Source organism: Poecile atricapillus, chromosome 5 (genome assembly GCF_030490865.1).
Source record: "Poecile atricapillus isolate bPoeAtr1 chromosome 5, bPoeAtr1.hap1, whole genome shotgun sequence".
NCBI lineage: Eukaryota > Metazoa > Chordata > Aves > Passeriformes > Paridae > Poecile > Poecile atricapillus.
The window spans coordinates 1,765,607-1,784,336 of NC_081253.1; the positions used below are offsets into that span (position 1 = coordinate 1,765,607).

The 18,730-nt window shown below is 49.0% G+C and overlaps 1 long non-coding RNA gene across 4 annotated transcripts; it reads right to left on the bottom strand.

Moving 5' to 3' along the window:
* Positions 1-1,695: 1,695 nt before the first annotated feature.
* On the bottom strand, positions 1,696-14,557 carry LOC131579774 (uncharacterized). 4 transcript variants are annotated; one of them, XR_009277769.1, is made up of 4 exons: positions 14,423-14,557; positions 10,982-11,158; positions 8,082-8,165; positions 1,696-1,794 (listed from the first exon to the last, which is right to left on the bottom strand). It is a non-coding gene; the product is annotated as an uncharacterized LOC131579774 (long non-coding RNA). The 4 variants fall into 4 exon arrangements; XR_009277771.1 differs by having other exon boundaries at positions 10,896-11,158; XR_009277768.1 differs by lacking the exon at positions 1,696-1,794 and adding an exon at positions 6,568-6,795.
* Between the last annotated feature and the right edge of the window lie 4,173 nt (positions 14,558-18,730).

Consider the following 18,730-nt stretch of genomic DNA (forward strand, 5'->3'; position numbering starts at 1 on the left):
CTGCTGCTGAGTGTAGTGTTTCAATCCTCGCTGAATTTGTGCCTATGATTTATGAGCTAATGCTTCCCCTTGTAAATTATACTGAAGAGAAAAAAATTACTCTTATTTTTCCCTGTTTTTAACAAACTTAATGTTTATGCTTTATGTGCCATCAGGAGGAATAAAGCACTCTGAGCTTTCCAGACCATGTTTTCAGCAGGTAAAATGCAATTATTCAGAGCAGGGAGCTCTATTTGATCCATGAATAGGGGAAAATGAAAAGGCATTCAAAGGCTGAGCCAAAGCCTCTTTAAATCTTCGGGAGCCTTTTTTTTTCCTTGGGATTATAGAGCCACACAAAGGGGAGTGGGATCCACGTCGTTCCTCTCTCCACAGGGTTCTGCCACGGCTCAGACTTGGATTTCACCCTTGGAAAAGGCAGATCTCGGAGCTGCCAGTCTGCCCAGTGTTTTCCCTGTGTCTGCAGTGCACTTTTCCCATCACATTAATTCCTGTGGGAGCTGTTGTGACATTGTGCTGGGGCTGGTGGAAACGCGAGCGGTGTTCCAACATCTTCCCGGGAATGTGCCGGCGTCTCCCGCTCTGTCTCACCTGGCACGACCCTCCCCGCTCCCACGGCTGCCACCTCCCATCCTGTCACCTGCCCAGGTGAGCACGAGCCCTGTGGGACTCACGGGGAGTTCTCTGTGCCGAGGGATGGCAAAGCCGTGTCCTGGCAGCACCTGGAGCTTTTCCTGCTGGGATCAGGCTCCTCCATCGGCTCCTGGAAGTTCTCCATGCACGTCACAGGAGGTTTCCCAGTCCAGGAGACACCACGTTTTCCCACTGAGCACTTCCACAAACATTCCCAAAGGAAGGGAACACGAGGATCATGGATACAGCTCCTGGCCCAGCCCAGGAGAAACCCAAAAACCCCACCCTGTGCTTCCCTGGAAGTGTTGTTGTGTTGTCCCAGCTCTCCTGGAGCTCTGGCAGCCTTGGGAATGTGACCATTCCCTGAGGGAATTCCGTGCTTTTCCTGAACCCTTTTCCTGAAATCCCCAGCATTTTAGCAGGAATGTATCAGCACACACCCCAAACTCCTTGTGCTTCATTTCCTCCCTCCAGCTGATGAAGGATCACCCTCAGGGCGGGTGTTTCCAACATTCTGGATTGGCCATGGGTGCATCCAACATCCCTCAGGGGCCTGCCTGGAGGTGTCTCCAGTCCCATCTTCCACTGAGAACCACTGTGAGCTGCTGACAGCAAATATTCCATGGAAAATGGGTTTGCAACAGGATGGAAAATTGGGAGCAGGGGACACAAAGGTCAAGGGTGAGCATCTCATGGTGGAAAACAGAGCCCAGCACGGGCTGACCCATGGGGTGACACCACTGCAAACAACTTCTCCTCTCTTTAGGAGAATCTTTAAGATTTCCTATTTATTTCCTATTAATTTCCTAATAATTTAATATTTCATAGTAATTTATTGAGGGCAAAATTAAAGAAAATGGCTCATTCTTTGTTAAATGATCAGGAAAGATAAAAAAAAACCCCAAAACAAAACCCCCACCTTGGTGTTGGTGTGGAATCTGTTTCAGCTTAGCTCAGTTTTAATCCCCTAAAACCTTTCCTGAGTTTATGCTGGAAAACAAAATAAAAATACAACACAAGCAACATCCAGGCCTTAAACTGTAATTAAGTATTTTTTTCCCTTTTGCAAAGAGACGGTTTCCTTGCTGGAACTCTTCTCTGGATCCACCAGGAATGGTTAATGGCCTCCATGCAGACTTGACACATTTTCAAGTGAATTCACTGCAAAGCCAGTTTGAAAAATTCCATTGAAATCAGGATATTTTTACATTTCAATTTGCCTTCCCTGCAGCTATTTGTTTTTGGAGTTGTTTTTTTTTTCCCCTGCAAACTCCAGGCTGAGCGTGAGCACCAATCCAGATTCCACAGAAAGGGAGAAAAAAGGCATTTTTTCCAATTTTCTTATCCCTCACCAAGCTCCTTACAGGAATTTTTAGCAAGCAGATATAAACTCCGAGTGATCCCATCTTTAGGTTGAATAAAAGTACTTGCAGAGCCTTAACTTTAAATATTTCCTATTTGTTTCTGTCACATAATTTGAAGATGGTTATAGCCTGGAGAAGACTCTGACCTAATTCAGTCAGAGAGGAGGAATCGGCCCCGCTGTGGCCTCGGCACAAAATCCCACAAGCAGGAAAGTTTGGGGGAAAAAAAAAATCTTTGTTTTAAAGAGTATTTGTCATGAAGTTCTCGGGTGGATTTGAGCAGAAAAAAATAAGGGAAGGAAGTCGGGAAAATCCCAGAGGAAGGAGGTGCTGGAGGGAAAGGGGAGATAAATTTGGAAGAGTTTTTCACATCTTTGCATCCCTGGAAGTGTCCAAGGCCAGCTTGGATGGGGTTTGGAGCAACCTGGGATAGGGGCAAGGCCAGGGTTGGAATTTTGATCTTTAGGGTCCCTTCCATCCCAAAGCATTCCATGATTCCGTGATTAAACCACTGGGCTCTCCCACAACTGATGTGTGAATTCAATTTGATTGTTATTCCTCCCCACATCCTCTCCCTTGCGCTTCCAAACGTATTTCCAGGCTGCTGGGTTGTGTTTCAAGGGACAAGACTTTGTCCCTGTACCTGTGACACGTGTGGGGGGCTCGGGGAGGGAATCTGAATTTATCCATCTCAAATTCCTGCTCCCAAACTCTTTATCCAAGGAAACAAAGCTCCCTTTGCCCAAATCTCATCCTCACACAGCGCAGTGGTAGCAGACGAGACACTTGTGCTAATTAATATTTTATGGGCTTGATAGACTTTTTTTTTTTTTTTTTTTTTTTTTTTTTTCCTCGGCAGCTGGTCTTAAATAAAGACCAATTTGCAGAAGTGTTAATTAACTCTAATTACAAAGCGCATTGTAGCTGCTCCGAGGATTTCCGTCTGGAGAATGACACGGAGCTGCTCAGCCCCTCACACCCAGGGAAACGTCATGGAGGCTTTTCCTAAGGATTCCGTGCACACTCAAAATTCCAAATAAATATAGAAAAGAGTGAAAAATAGTGAAAATAGGGAGAATATTGAAAGCTGGAGAGGGATTTTGGACAAGGGATGGAGTGACAGGGGGAGGGGGAATGGCTTCCCACTGAGGGGAGGGTTAGATGGGATACTGGGAAGGAATTCCTGGTTGTGAGTGTGGGAAGCCCTGGCACAGGATTCCTGGGTTACCTGACATTTCCTTGCCAGGTTTTTGCAGCAGGAGGAGCTGGAGAAGGAATTTTTTCACAGGCAGACGGTGGCAGGACAGAGGGGAATGGTTTGAAACTGAGAGGAGATTGCAATTTGACAATGGGAAGGAATTCTTGGCTGTGGCGGTGGGGAGGCCCTGGAATGAACTTCCCAGAGAAGCTGTGGCTGCCCCATCCCTGGAAGTGTCCAAAGCCAGACTGGAACAACCTGGGATAGCAGAAGGTGTCCCTGTCCATGGCAGGGGTGGAATGGGATGAGCTTTAAGGTCCCTTCCACCCCAAACCTTCTGTGACTCAAGGGGTATCCCCTGATTCACCCCAACACGTTCTGTTCTGACACCACATTAACATGAGCCCCCTAATTAACTTTCCCTCTCCCATTTCCCGGCCTTTCCATGCCCAGCTTTCCCTCACCCATCTCCCCATAGTCCAGATCCACAGCGCTTCACCCCGGATCAAGCCCCGCAGCAGCATCGTTAATGAGGAGGAAATCAATTAGGAGCCGTGCCACACGGGCAATTAGCGCTGTCGCGACGATGACACGGCGGCGGTGTCACTTCCAGCCTTCCCCTGGCTCACAGCGCTGCCACTCTGGATGAGGATGACAATTCCCACTTTCCTGCCCTGGAAAGACTCCGAGGGTGGGATCTCCTCCGTGCTGGATTTAATTTGCCTGAGTGAGGCTGCGGGGCTTCATTTCCAAGTGGAGTTGTCTCAGTGATTAAAGCTCCTGGGGAGGATGGAAAAAACCATCCAAAGGGATGGCTTTGCGTGGCCCTAACCAACCTTTGGATGTCCCTTTAAAGTGTACAAATTTATAATTTATACTGAATAGTTTATGACAATAATATTTGATATTGGTGTGGGAAATGATAATGATGATGATGATGGGTCATGGAGCAACCTGGGATAGTGGAAGGCTTCCCTGCCCATGGCAAGGGGATTGAACTGGGTGATCTTTAAGGTACTTTCAAACCAAACCATTGCATGATTATTAATATTTTATTATTATTATCATAATCATCATCATCATCATCATATCATCATTATTATTATTATTGTTATTATTATTATTATTATTATTATTACTACTACTATTATTATTTGCACCAGCAGCTTTTATACAAAGGAGCTTGGAGAAACTGCAGCTCCACTCGAGGCCATGTAGTCACTATAAATTCAGACTCTGAGCTCCTTTCTTTTTGAGCTAATTTTGGGCTACCAGCCCAAATTCTTCTCTCAGCTCCACAGGGCAGTGACACCCTGGAAAGAAATAAAAGGACGTGCAACAATCCAGGCAAAAAATCCAGTTTGAAAGAGGATGGAGGAGAGTTTTTGGTGTGCTGAAGCATGTTTTTCCCTAAATTAATTTCCCAATAAATAGATATATTCAGTGCTGTTAAACAGTCTCTTTAACCACCTCCACAAAAACCCCTTAGAAGCAGAAAAAAAAAAGGCCTTTTGCAGCATCAACTCCTTCACACAAAACACCAGCACATTAATAAGCACCAGGCGTGGGGGTTCCCTATTGAGCATTATCCCGGCGCCGCTCATCCCAAATCCGGGATGGGGCAGGTGGGAAGGGTTCCCATTCAGGGAGTGGGTGGCACAGCTCTTAATTAGCTGCTCTGCCAAAAGCAGCCTCCTTTTGTCCATATGCACACGCTGCTTTGCGACTTCCAAAGGGCAATTCAGGAACTGGGAAAGGCCTGGCAAATTAATAATAATGAGCTAATTTCCACGCCATCTGCTAATCGCTCTCCTCAGCAGCGCTTGGCTCCCAAAACAGGAGTTTTTCCCACTCTCCTTCTGTCTACCAACAGGAAATAATGACATCCAAGCCGACTCTTTTGGAAGGGATTCGCTTGGTATTTCGTGCTGCTGCATCAGCACGGAGTCATTGCACAAGCTCTCGCTTCGGTTCCTTGAGGGAAAACTCTCTCCAGGAAAAGGAGGGGAGGGTTGGGAAGTGCGGGGTTGATCCTTGTTCCGTCCTCCTTCCCTAAAGTGACTTTTTGTGGTTGCTGTTGTTATTGGGGTGGATTTTTGTCCGGTGTGATGGGGGCGAGCAGAGCGGGAGTGGGGTGCTGGGTTGGGATGAAAAGCAGGGTGCTGCATTTATGGGATGTAGAGATAAATGCCAGCTGCTGATCCTAAGAGGAGCTGACTTGGCTTCCCCGGAAAGGTCAGGGCCATGGGGATGCAGCATGTGGCTGTGCCCTGCTGGAGGATGCAGGATGGGGGAGGAATTATCCAAAGCCCTTCCCAACTCTCTGAGCTGTGATGGTCAGAGCATCATGGAATCGTGGAATTCCAGATTGGTTTGGGTTGGAAGGGGCCTTAAAACTCATCTGGTTCCACCTCAAGGCCTTCCATTACCCCAGTTTTGTCCAGCCTGGCTTTGGACTCTTCCAGAGATGAGGCAGCCACAGCTTCCCTGGGAACCTGTGCCAGGGTTTCCCCAGCCTCACAGGGAACAATTAATTCCCAATTTCTAATCAAAATCTCCTCTCATTCAGTTTAAAACTATTCCCCCTTGTCCAGTCCCCACCTGCCCAAGGAAAAATTCCCTCTTCATATTTTTCAGAAGTTTCCTTTATCTGTTACAAGTGCACTGAAATGATGCCTGAACACCCCAATGCATGCAGCATCATTCCCATTCCCTGAGGCTCCAAAATCACCTTTTCCACATGGAGCCATCAGCTCTGAGATCAGAAGTTTCCCCACCTGGGCTTGAAACTGGTTTTAGGGCTTGAGTGTGACAAAGTTCCTGTTGTTTCCTGAATTTCCAGGGTTTTTCTTTCCCTCCTTCCCTTCCCCTGGCAGCTGCTCACTAATGGGAAGCAGCAATAGGATTTTTCCCTCCTCCCTGACTTATTGCCTGCGTGTGTTTGTAGGCTCAGGATATTACTCTGGGGATCTATGGATTGGTTTATTCGGTTTATATGGAATTTGGGAGAGCAGGAAACACATTTCACTCCAATCACCCTGGGAATAGGTCACACAGCCCGTGGAGTCATGAACCTTTCATAACAAATATATGTGGCCAGGTGTGAGGGAAAATGGATTCCATATGTCCCACACGGATTGGGCCAGGAGAAATTTCCTCGAAGCCGTAAATGGGATGTGTGTGGATTTCTCCACATCCATGTGAAATGAGGGATAAGCCAAAATGGATCCTTTCCTGCCAATTTGGTTTGATAGGACGAGTTTTGGATTCTCTTCTCCAAACAGCTCCCAGGCCTCCGGGCTCTCCTGGAGACAAACCCATGGATTGAAGGATTCCCAGCGGGAGCGGCGCTGCCTTTTGCAATGGTTTGGGCTGTGCTCTTTATTATCTGCTGGCTGTCATCATGCCAGTGGCCACAAGTGGAAGGGAAGGAGGGTTTGAGCCTCTTGCAGGTTGTTCCAGCACGTAGGAGAAGATCTGTGAGCCAAACTGGGAGCAGCAGGATATGGCTGTCAGAGCTGTGCGGCTCTATCCATGAAAAAGGGTGAAATTCCAACAGCTCTTGTGCTTCCAAGCTCAAATGTCCCCACCAAATATCACCTGTGGCAGCAGAATGAGAGCAGGGAATGTTCTGCATCCATGTGGGATGAGCTCCTGCCTCCATCCAAACCAGCAGGTTTGGGATGTGGGCAGCGGGGAACTCCAAATCCCTGTGTCCAGCTCCAAGCAAAGCCTGGATCTATGGAAACAGCATCACTGAGGGCTGGATCATTCCCCACGGATCCCAGGAGCTTCCTGGGCATGGGACATCACATGGAGAGGGAGCACAGGCTGCAGAGCTGCCCCCTCTGTGGCACAGCTCAGGGTGGCACTGAGGACAGAGCCTGGCGCTTCCCAGAGTGATCCCAGGAATCTCCTGAGCCGTAAGGTGCCTTTTCCAGCACAACCCCCTGGACTGGGGGTGCTCAAAACCTCGTGGAGAATCAAAATCTCCAGTATTTAAGATGGAACCCAGGCTGGGTGCAAGTTGCTGAGGGCTGAAATGTTCCTGGGGAATTCAGCCAGGCTCTCCATGAGACAGAGGTGGGAAACAGTGGTTCCCTGTGAATTCCCAAATAATTAATTTGGGATGGGCCAACAGCACTTCCCATTCTGTGGATGCTGCTGTCTGGAATGCTAGGGGAGAACCCATGGATATAGCAATAACCTCGTGAAAAGATAACTGGGAACATGCTGTGGCACTGCTGGATTTATTTAATGTTTTAATGAATAAACATCAGCTTTTCTTTGCACTGGAGAAACTGAGGTGAAGAAAACAGATTTGTAAATAACATCTGAGCAACTGGACATGATGACCTTAAAGGTCCCTTCCAACCTAAAGGATTTTAATGTTCTGTGACTGAAAAATCTTCTCCCCAGCCAGCAGCAGGTCTGGACCACATCACAGTGATTCTGTTTGTCCAAGGAGCTCTGCAAAGCCCAGGGAAGAGAAATCATGGAATTCCAGACTGGTTTGGGTTGGAATGGACCCTAAAGCTCATCTCATTCCGTTCCATGCAATGGGCAGGGACACCTTCTACTATCCCAGGTAGCTCCAACCTGGCCTTGGACACTTCAGGGATCCAGGAACAGCCACAGCTTCTCTGGGCACCCTGTGCCAAGGCTTCCCTTCCCTCACGGCCAGGAATTCCTTCCTAATCACAAATCTAACCCTGCCCTGCCAGTGTGAATCCACTCCCCTTGTCCTGCCACTCCATGCCCTTGTAAAAACTTTCTTTTAACATTTTTTCCCCCCTGGATTAGCTCTGGCAAGTGGCTTTTTGGTGCTTTTCTTTTTCTCTGCCCCACGAGGGGTCTGGATGCAGATCCAGATGTGCTGTGCTCACCTGCAGCCAGTGCTGGGACCCCATGGAGTGATAACATCATTCCCAGTGACCTCCTGAGGAGCAATAAGGGCTTGGACATTTCCCCTGGGAAAGAAGGAACAATGCCAGAGGAAAAAAATAAAGGTTGAGTATAAAGTGGTTTCAGGAAAAGGTTATTGACTCACAATTGTCCTGAGGGCTCAGGGCAGGGAGGAGGAAGTTTGGGTTCCCCAGGGGCTCTGCTTCTCCAGCCCAGCCCATCCCACTGGAACCTGATGCTGGGAAAAATCAGGATTGGGAGGGACCCCACTTTCAGCATCTGCTGTGTGTACAAACCTCACACTATTTATTTTTGATGTTATTGCATTAATTAATGTAGAATTTCCCTGTTCTCAGCATGATCCGCCCTCCAACAGCGCATTCCAAGTGCTGGCTGTGAAACACTCCCAGCAATTCCAGCAATGCTTCATTCGCCAGGAGCTGCCCAGAGAAGGAGTTTAGAATTGGGGAATTGTTTAGGTTGGAAAAGACCTCCAAGATTATCAAGTCCAACTTTCTCCCCACCACTAAGCTTGCATCCCCAAGTGCCACATCCACATGGATTTTAAACAGCCTGGAATTTATGCATAAAAGTGACACCGTCTGCACTTCCAGGGGCTGAATTCCCCCTGCTTGCCACCAAATAAATTACAGAAAAAGGTGGGAATAACCTGATGGAATTTATCTTGAAGGAACCAGCAATGGGCACAGAGCCCGAACCAGCCTCAGGCAGGGACTGGGATGCTGGACCAGAGAGTCCCAAACTGGTTTGGGTGGGAAGGGATCCTAAAGCTCATCCAGTTCATACCAAACCATGGGCATGGACACCTTGCACTATCCCAGGATGCTCCCACCTGGCTTTGGACATTTCCAGGGATCCAGGGGCAGCCACAGCTTCTCTGGGAATCCTGTGCCAGGGCCTCCTCACCCTCCAAGCCAGGAATTCTTCCCCAATATCCCACCTAAACCCATCCTCCTGCAGCCCTGCTTTTCTTATTTTATTTATTATTTCATTTAAAAGGGAAAACAGTCTCTCTGCTTGTCAGAGCAGCCCATATGATATGAAAATATTCACGATATTTCTGCAAAATGTACTGTTCACCTCGGGCTGCATCTGCAGCTCAGATTCTGACAGCGCCTTTGTCAGCGAGGGTTTTGTTTGGAGTTCTGCAAGGAATTTCCCAAATTTTACCTGCTGGAATAGGGATGTCTTGGATAATTTGTTTTCAAGGGCAGGATCTCCAAGCAGATAAGAAAAATATCTCTGAGGGGAAAACACCAGGACTGAGCCCAGGGAAAGCCACTCTGGGCTCTTTCCCGGCACGGCCGGCTCTTCCCTGATCTCTCCAATTCCAGTCATCCCAGCCAGTTGCAAGAGGGAAATAAACAGATGGGAGAGTTTTTCCACAAAAATGCAAATAGGTTGTAAAAATGTCTGCAAAAATCTAAATACTTGGGGAGAACATGCCAGTTGGGATGAATATTTTGACAAGGAAAAGGGAAAGAAAGAGGGAGAAGTTAAATGATGTCAGAAGGGATTGTTTGGGTTTCCCAGATAAAATCCTGCAGCAAGAGCTACAGTTTATTTAATTAAGGCTTTGCACCCTATTTAATAATATAAACGTCTACACAGAACTAAATTCACAAGTCAAATTGAAATGGGCTTTAATGCTGCTAAATTAATTTATTTCTTTACTATAAACTATGTTTTTGGGGGGAGGAGAGGATAGATTTTTCCAGAAAACATGACCATGATTCTCTGGAGTGTTTTCTCCAGAGAAGGAGAACCTCCAGATATTTAGGTGCTGCTGTGCATATTTCTGTGGCCAGAAATTCCTGCTGGATTTTGCCTAGGGAGGAAACCGAACCATTTACCTTGCTTGTCTTGCTGTAATTTTTCCAAGTAATTCAAATTTTTTCCTGTTTTTTCCCAAACCCAAATCTTGAAGGTCTTTTCCATCCTAAAGGATTCTATGATTCTGTAAGGGAGGGGCCTTTTTGTAGGCCTGGGGAAAGATCCTGTTTTTCCTGCTGGGAAAACTTGGCCAAACCGTGAGGTAATCCCAGACTTGCTGATTTTCAGGATGAGGATTGCCCACATGAGGTGTTTTGGATGGCTGGAAAATCCCCTAAATCCCCCAGGAGCAGAACTGCAGGAGGACAGGGAGGGCTCTCAGGCCCAAACTCTGAGCCCGGATCGAGGGCACTGCAAAAAACACATCCAAATGTTCTGACCAAAACCTGACATTTCTTGCTTGATATATGTGGGACTCCCCTGACCTGGGCTGCTGTGCCAGTGTTGGACAATCTTTTCCTGAGGGAATTGTCCCAAAATCCCCCCTGAGCTGCCCTGGCCCAGCCTGAGGCCGTTCCCTCTCCTCCTGTCCCTGTTCCCTGCCAGCACAGCCCGACCCCCCCGGCTGTCCCCTCCTGCCAGGGAATTCCAGAGAGGGAAAAGATCCCTCGGGATCCTCCTTTGCTCCAGGCTCAGCCCCTTCCCAGCTCCCTCAGCAATTCTCCAGCCCCTTCCCAGCTCCCTCAGGAATTCTCCAGCCCCTTCCCAGCTCCGTTCCCTTCCCTGGCCACGCTCCAGCCCCTCAGGGTCTCCTTTGCCGTGAGGGAAAAATCAAAAACTGGGAGAAAACGTGAGGGGAAAAAAAAGTGAGGGGAGTTTGGGGAGGGCTCTGCTGCAGAGCTTTGCCCTCCTGGATCCTCCTTTTCTCCAGGCTGAGCCCCTTCCCAGCTCCCTCAGGAATTCCCTCAGGAACTCTCCAGCCCCCTTCCCAGCTCCCTCACCTATTCCTGGGGCTCCAGCCCCTTTCCCAGCTCTGTTGTTCCTCTCCTGACATGGATCCTCCCATGGATATTTATGATAAAATTACTTTACTCAGCGGTGAAGGCATCAGTTGTGGTCCTGAGGAAGGTGACGGTGTCTGGGGCAGCAGGATTTGGTTACAAGGAGTTGGAATCTGTGTGGAATCTTCCCTGGAGAACCATCCCAAGCGGCTGCAGGGATGTCAATCCCAACTCCCAAACTCCAGCTGGCACAACTGTATTTTCTGTGTAAAAAAACAACAATTCCCTAATAAAATCACTTTAAGTGCAAGACATTCTGCTGAGGGGGGAAAAAAGAAAAACAACAAAAAACCAACAGAAAAAAAAAAAAAAAACCCAACCAAACCAAACCCACTCATTGCAGGGGAACAGTCAAAACAATTATTAGCACAAATTTCCAAGTCATTATCTGCCAAGGTGACATGGCATGTCAGGCACAGCCATGTCACAACGTGCCATCCCCTGCTGCAGATAATGGGAGGTGGCAGCCCCTGAGCCAGGCTGGGGACAAACAGGGAGCCCCAGGGGGGTTCATCCCATGGAATTTCACACTGCGGCTTTTCCTGGTGGCGCTGGGAGCTGCCACTTTGGGATCTGTGTGTGTGTGTGTGTGTAAATCCCATTTATAAAAAAATCCTGAGGGAGAGAAATAAATAAAAGATGGAGTTAGGAAGTGCGGCCGATCGTATCTGAACGCACAGTTTTTTGGTGGTGGAGGCAGCTGGTGGTGTGACCCACATTCCAAAATCCCACCCTTTAGGGGACTTTAGGAAAGGGGAAATAATCAAAAAGAAAGTTTAAGAATTAAACTGGGAAAGCTTTTCCAATGGCAGAATATTGAGAGGACTCAAATCCCTGCTCTGTGCATGGAGCTGCAGCAAAAGTGATGCCAAGAGATCCCAATCCGACGGCAGCTCTTGGCACCGGGGCTTTCATTCAGAGCAGGAACAATGAATTTGCATCCTAGGAAACAAATGCGCTCCACATGCCCCGAAACAAATAAATGGAGATATTCCTTTCTTCCATAGCCAGGAATCTTAATCTTGCTGATAAACAAAGCAGAAGGGAAAAAAAAAAATAAAAAAAGTCTCTGAATGTTTTCTGTGTTTTCTTTAGACAGGGACCTGAATGCTGAGGAGAAAATAAAGTGAGCTTTGTGCAAGGAGAGCTGGTGACAAAGGCAGGGCCTTCACTCTGGGGGCTGAGATGGTTTTTTTCCTTCCAGCTTTTGGTTTTCCTGCTGGAAAAGCAGCTGGTGGGACAGGGTGGGATGCCCCCAGCGATGAGGGGAGCTTGGAGGTGTCTGCACCCCCAAAATCCACCCAAAAGAACCAGCCCTGTCCCCGCCATCCAGCAGAGCACCCAAACCAGCAAACAGATGATGTTAGGACATCGTGTCTGTTGTCATTTTTCTCTCATTCCCACATTTTTCCAAGTCAGGAAAAATTTCTCTGCTGAAAGGATGGCTGGGTTTTGGCACAGGGAGTCTCCATCCCTGAAAGTGCCCAAAAAACGTGTGGATGTGGCACTGCCTGCAGCATTTCAGGCAAAATCCCCTCAGATATCACCAAGATTTTGTTTCCCTTTTTCACTTTTCCTTATGATTCTCCCTATCTCCCCAAGTGAAATTCTTCCTTGTTTTGTTTTTTTTTTGTAATTCCTCTAAACTGAGCTATTTCAGACCACATTCAGTGGCTTTTAGCCCTTCTAATTCTTAATTTTGTCGTGTCATTTTGGGCAGGATGCCACCCACCTTCTGCCAAGCTCTGATTTGTAATTACAAGGTCAGAAGTTCATCTTCCTCCAATTGCTCTTCCCTTTGTAATTCCAGTTGAATTATCCAATTTCTTGACCCGGCAAAAGGAAGGTGCCCACCTAATTATGATCCTATTTCACTTCCCCAAGATCCTTTGGCCCTCATTATTAGGAACAACAATTTCTGGTTCTTTTCTCAAGTCTAAAGTCCTTTCTCAAGTCTAAAGTCGTCTCTCAAGTCTAAAGCCCTTCAGCAAGTTTTCCCTTCAGGAGAGAGAGGAGGTTAAAACCAAGGGAAATCTGAGCTGTCCCAGCTCAGGGACTACCCAGTGGTTTTTCTTTCCCACCACCATAAAAAGGGAAGACTAAACCCCTTTCTAATGGAATAAACTTGAATTCTCTCCAAGAAAAGCCTCCATCAAGGGGAACAGATTGCTCCCAAGCCCCTGCGCAAAGCCTGGCTGGATTGCGGCAGAGACAGAAATTCCTGGACTGCAGCTCAAGCTTTAATCAGGCAAAAATCCCACTGAACTCGCTGGGAATTTGAAGTCTCAGCTTTGGCCCAGCTCTTGCTGGTGGCTGCAGATCCCTCCTGCCCTGGGCTGTGCTGCTGGAAGCTTTCCCTGCTGCTCCCCCGCCGCAGGATGCGATGCTGCAGTGTGGAATCAGCCGCATTACGATGCTCCACGCCAAATTATTGCCTTATTAATTAAAACACAAACTGTTCTGCTGCTCCTCCTCGTGCAGCTGAAGCAGAGCTTGGATTTTTTTTTTCCCCCCTGCACATCCCAGCTCAGCCTCCTGCTCCAAGGAGCTGGATTTTCTGCCTTGTTTCATCTTTGGATGAAACCAAGTGATGCTTGGTGTCCCCTCACCCCCAGGAGGGACAGACCCACCAGGCTGGGCCAAAGTCACCTGAGCGTGGCACTCTCCATCAAGCTGGAACCCACAAAAACAGGAATATTTTCTGTTTGGACAGGTGCAATAAATTAATCCCACATCTGGCTGAGCTCAGGCTGGGGTTCCACCAGGCTGGGTCATCCATCAGCACTGGAAGTGCAGCATTCCAGGGTCAGGAGAGGCAGGAGCTGCCCCAGCCCCCTGCCAGCTCTCCTCCAGCAGCTCATTTCCAGCTCCATGGAGCCAGGAATTCCACCTCCAGGAAGATCCTGGTGTGTGGTGGATTGAAAAACCTTGTCTGACCTTGGGCATGGTGGGATAAGGACAGGTGGGATCCTGCTCCAGGCAGGGAATGCCCCAGGATGCTCAGGATGGGAATGTCCCAGGGATAATCGGTGCCTGGAGTTTTCCTCCAAACCATCCTTCCAGCTGGAGGCTCCAGTGTCTGCAATTCCAGCCTGTACCAAGCCAAGGTCAGAGCTGCTTTTCAGAAACAGTTTTGGAGCACATTAAATCCCCCAGAGCCCAAAGGAACCAACACCTCCAGGAGAGAGGCAGCTTGGGGGAGGGTTTGCTAAAAACCCAAAAGCACAGCCCCTGATGAAGAGGTCCCACCAGCACCCTCCCTCTGCCTCACTGGAATTTGGTTCCAAAGGCTTCTTCCTCTCTAAAAGCAGGAGAAAAGAGAGGGTTAAAAATGCTCTCCTTGGATTTTCACAGCCACTTTCAGGACTGTGAACAGCTTTGGAAACGTGGAATTGAACATGTGCTTATCATCAGCTGTGACCTCGTGCAAGCCCAGAATAAAAAAGCCCCAGTAAAAGTGCCCTGACCTTTAATTCTCCACCAGAGCCTGCAGTGCTGAGTAATTGCTCTCCAAGCCCGAGGTGTTCAGGGAGGTAGGAACCAGATTCCTTCCTCTCTGCAATCATGGCAAGGAAAAAGGAACAAACAAACAAACAGGAAAGCTGCTCCCAGCTGGAGCACAGGTCCGGAGGGGGGAATCCAGGAGGTTATTTAAAGCTTGGAGAGGTTCCTCCTTCCAGCCACTCTTGCTGGAGGGGAAGCAAGGCCAGTTATTATTAGCTGGATTGAGCTGGGATATTGCAGGATATGGCCAGGATATTCCCACAGGAGTGGCTGTTCCTTCACTTACAGGGGTGTGAGGAGGCTGGCGGCTGGCTTTGGCTTCTGCTGGGATCCAGGCTCAAATCAGGCCGTGAAGCAGCTGCTGAAGCTTGGAGGAACATCACCAATCAAAACAAAACATCTCATCTGGTCACTCAGCAGAGGTTTTGATCCCTAAAAGAAGCCTTTTGTGCCCATTTATTTCAATGATATTGTTAATTTGGGCTTCTCAGTGGTCTGTTGCTTAATTCTGCTGCTCACACAGCATTAGCTGAAGGGATGGATCCCCAAAGTGCTGAAAAATCAGTGCAGTGAAAGAATTGTTCCAAAGATCTCGTTTTCTTACCCCTCCCTGCCTTCTTCCCTTGCGGTCTCCCAAATCCTGATGCTGGACCAGAGCAGTGCATGGAATTGTGGATGGTGCCTGGAGAAGGGAAGGATCCAGGGAGAGCTGGGAATGTTCCCCTGGAGAAGGGAAGGATCCAGGGAGAGCTGGGAATGTTCCCCTGGAGAAGGGAAGGATCCAGGGTGAGCTGGGAATGTTCCCCTGGAGAAGGGAAGGATCCAGAGAGAGCTGGGAATGTTCTCCTGGAGAAGGGAAGGATCCAGGGAGAGCTCAGAGCCCCTTGCAGGGCCTGAAGGGGCTCCAGGAGAGCTGGAGAGGGACTGGGGACAAGGGATGGAGGGACAGGAGCCAGGGAATGGCTCCCAGTGCCAGAGGGCAGGGATGGGTGGGATATTGGGAATTGGGAATTCCTGGCTGGGCTGGAATTCGCAGAGCAGCTGTGGCTGCCTCTGGATCCCTGGAAGTGTCCCAGGCCAGGTTGGAGCAATCTGGGATAGCAGAAGCTGTCCCTACCCGTGGCAAAAGAGCTGGAATGAGATGAGCTTTAAGGATTCTTCCAACCCAAACCATTCCAAGATTCCATGAAGTGCCTGGAGCTGAATCCCAGTCCCCAACCAACTCCATTCTCTCCATGGGGGTGGCAAGGCCCATTTGGGTTTGGAGAAGTGATAATTCCTGCTAAAATCCAGCAGGGATGAGTCACCTCCACCCTGTCCTGGAGGAGGCTGTCAGATCCCCCCTGGAGCTCCCCACATCACACTTCCCTGTGGGATTCTGTTGTCAGGTCTGTGCAAACGTTCCCAGAAAGGTGTCAGAGGCTCCTGGCTGTGCCCAGGAGGAGATCCCAGTGCCAGCCTGCTGTGGGATGCAGGACATGGATCTGCCAGAGGATGGGAAGCTGCCCATGGATGGGATTCTGCTGTGCTCCCCGTGGTGAGGGAGTCAGTGACTGAATCAGGGAACAACTCTCTCTGGAGGAGACAGATAATTTTCAGAGAGGTTTTTTTTTTCCTTTCAATAAAAAGCCATCAATATTTCACAGGCCTGCAGGAAAAAGCAGGATGCTTGAATAGTTCCTGCCCAGGGAACACGGCATGAAATCTTGACACCACAAGAGCTATTTTTACATCTTTCTTTTTTCCTTTTCATGTTGCATAAATGGTGACTGATTTTATGCTCCATGATTAATTTAGACACGGAATCATGGAAATCCAGGAGCACTCATCCGGTTCAAAGGGCCAGAGCAGATAAATAATGGATGTTTACATAACTGCAATATCAATCTCAGTAACAAATGATTTGTAGGAAGTCAGCAGAGAACGGGGAGAGCTCGGAAATGCTCCTTGGAGGCAGCAGAGTTGCACCAGGAGGGGCTTCAAGCAAAGCATTGCCTTGTGCTGCTCCTGATCCTTGGATAAATCTCAACATCATGGAATGGGTTGGGTTGGAAGGGACTTAAAGCTCATCCCAATCCACCCCTGCCAAGGGCAGGGACATCTTCCACTGTCCCAGGCTTTTCCAGCCTGGCCTCAGGCACTTCCAGGGGTCCAGGGGCAGCCACAGCTTCTCTGGGAATCTGTGCCAGGGCCTCAGCACCTTCCCAGCCAGGAACTCCTTCCCAATGTTCAAATCAAACCTCCTCTTTTCAAACCCTCATTTTACAAAGGGCAGGGTTGACAAATTCTTTTATGGGAACTGGGTTTCTGGGTATTTATCAAACACGACCCAATTCCCATTTCAGCTTTCCTGCGCCTCAGAGGTGTTCCCAGAGAACATCTTGCGCTTTCTTAGCTGGAGCAGAAGAGCTGGGGCTGGAACAAGAAGTCAAAAAAAGCAGCTGCATTGTCCTACTGAGCTGGAATGGAATCTGCTCTTCATTCACCACCTGCTCCAAAGTCTTCCTCATGGATCCACAAATCCATGTTTGTTTTTTTTAGAGATCATCCCATTCCACCTCCTTCCATGGACAGGGACACTTCCACTGTCCCAGGCTGCTCCAAGCCCCATCCAGCCTGGCCTTGGGCACTTCCAGGGGTCCAGGGCAGCCACAGCTTCCCCAGGCAATCTGTAGATCCTAACAAGCAACACCTTCCAGCAAAGATCCCTTCCAGCCCAAACCATTCCATGATTCCACGACTGAATTATCCAGGCCCTGGCTGTCACTGACCTGCTGAAGAACACGTTGTACATGATTTATTTCAACTGGAATAGACACCGCTCTGACTTCCCTCTTGCCTGCAAAGTTGGGAGTTCTGCAGTTCTTTTTCAGGAAACCGAAATCTGCTAAACCCCGTGGTGTTTGCATATTTTAATACAGCTGAGCGAGGCGGTTCTGGACATTTGCTGATGTGAAATGCCAGGGTAGGTGGTTACATAAATGTTATTTTTAGATGTGATTAAAAAAAACACATTCCTTTAATGCTAACGCATTTTTCCCCCCCTGCGCCAGCTCGCTGGAATTAAAAGGCTGTTTAGATATTCCAAGACGGGATTGCATTTTTGCTTGTGGCATAACAATTGAGGCAGCCTAATCGTGCATATGTTAATGGTCTGTTTTAAGAGAGAGCCTTACAGGGCTCCAAGGCTGCTCAGCAATAATTTGGCTTTGCCCTGCACAAACCTTTCCTTATAAAACTCTTTTATTACCTGTGCAGCAATCAAGGACTAATGGGTTTTGTCCTGCTCTGCTGTGGGGACCGAGTCACGTCGCCACTTTCTCCTGCTGGCAGAGAAAATATTTAATTTGGAATGTTTGATTCAGCTTTAAACCCATTTCTGGGTGATAAAAGAGAATAAGGAATAGGAATTTGGTGGGTGGATAGAGCTGGTTGTAATCTCATGTAGGGAAGTGGAGGGGCAGCTCCTGAAATCCAGAGGGACGTGGAGAGGTGGATCCATGCGGAGTTCCTGAGGTTCAGCAGGGCCCAGTGCTTGTCCTGCACGGGGATCAGGGAATGCCAGCACAAATCCAGGCGGGGTGGAGAAGGGTTGGAGAGGGTTGGAGAGCAGCTTCTCCCTGAGGAGAAGCACCTGGAACTGTTGATTTTGGAAAACCTGGATATGCCCTGACCATGTGGGACCCAGAACTCCCTGTGGCCTGGGCTGATCCCCCAGTGTGGGCAGCAGGGAAAGGATTGGGATTCTGCCCCTCTGCCCCCCTCGGGTGAGACCCCACCTGCAGAGCTGCCCCAGCCCTGGGGCTCAACATCAGCAACACCTGGAGCTGCTGGAGAGAGCCCAGAGGAGCCACAGAGCTGCTCCAGGGCTGGAACCCCTCTGGAGCCAGGCTGGGAGAGCTGGGAATGTTCCCCTGGAGAAAGGAAGGATCCAGGGAGAGCTGGGAATGTTCCCCTGGAGAAGGGAAGGATCCAGGGAGAGCTGGGAATGTTCCCCTGGAGAAGGGAAGGATCCAGGGAGAGCTGGGAATGTTCCCCTGGAGAAGGGAAGGATCCAGGGAGAGCTGGGAATGTTCCCCTGGAGAAGGGAAGGATCCAGGGAGAGCTCAGAGCCCCTTGCAGGGCCTGAAGGGGCTCCAGGAGAGCTGGAGAGGGACTGGGGACAAGGGATGGAGGGACAGGAGCCAGGGAATGGCTCCCAGTGCCAGAGGGCAGGGATGGGTGGGATGTTGGGAATTGGGAATTCCCAGCTGGGAGGGTGGGGAGGCCCT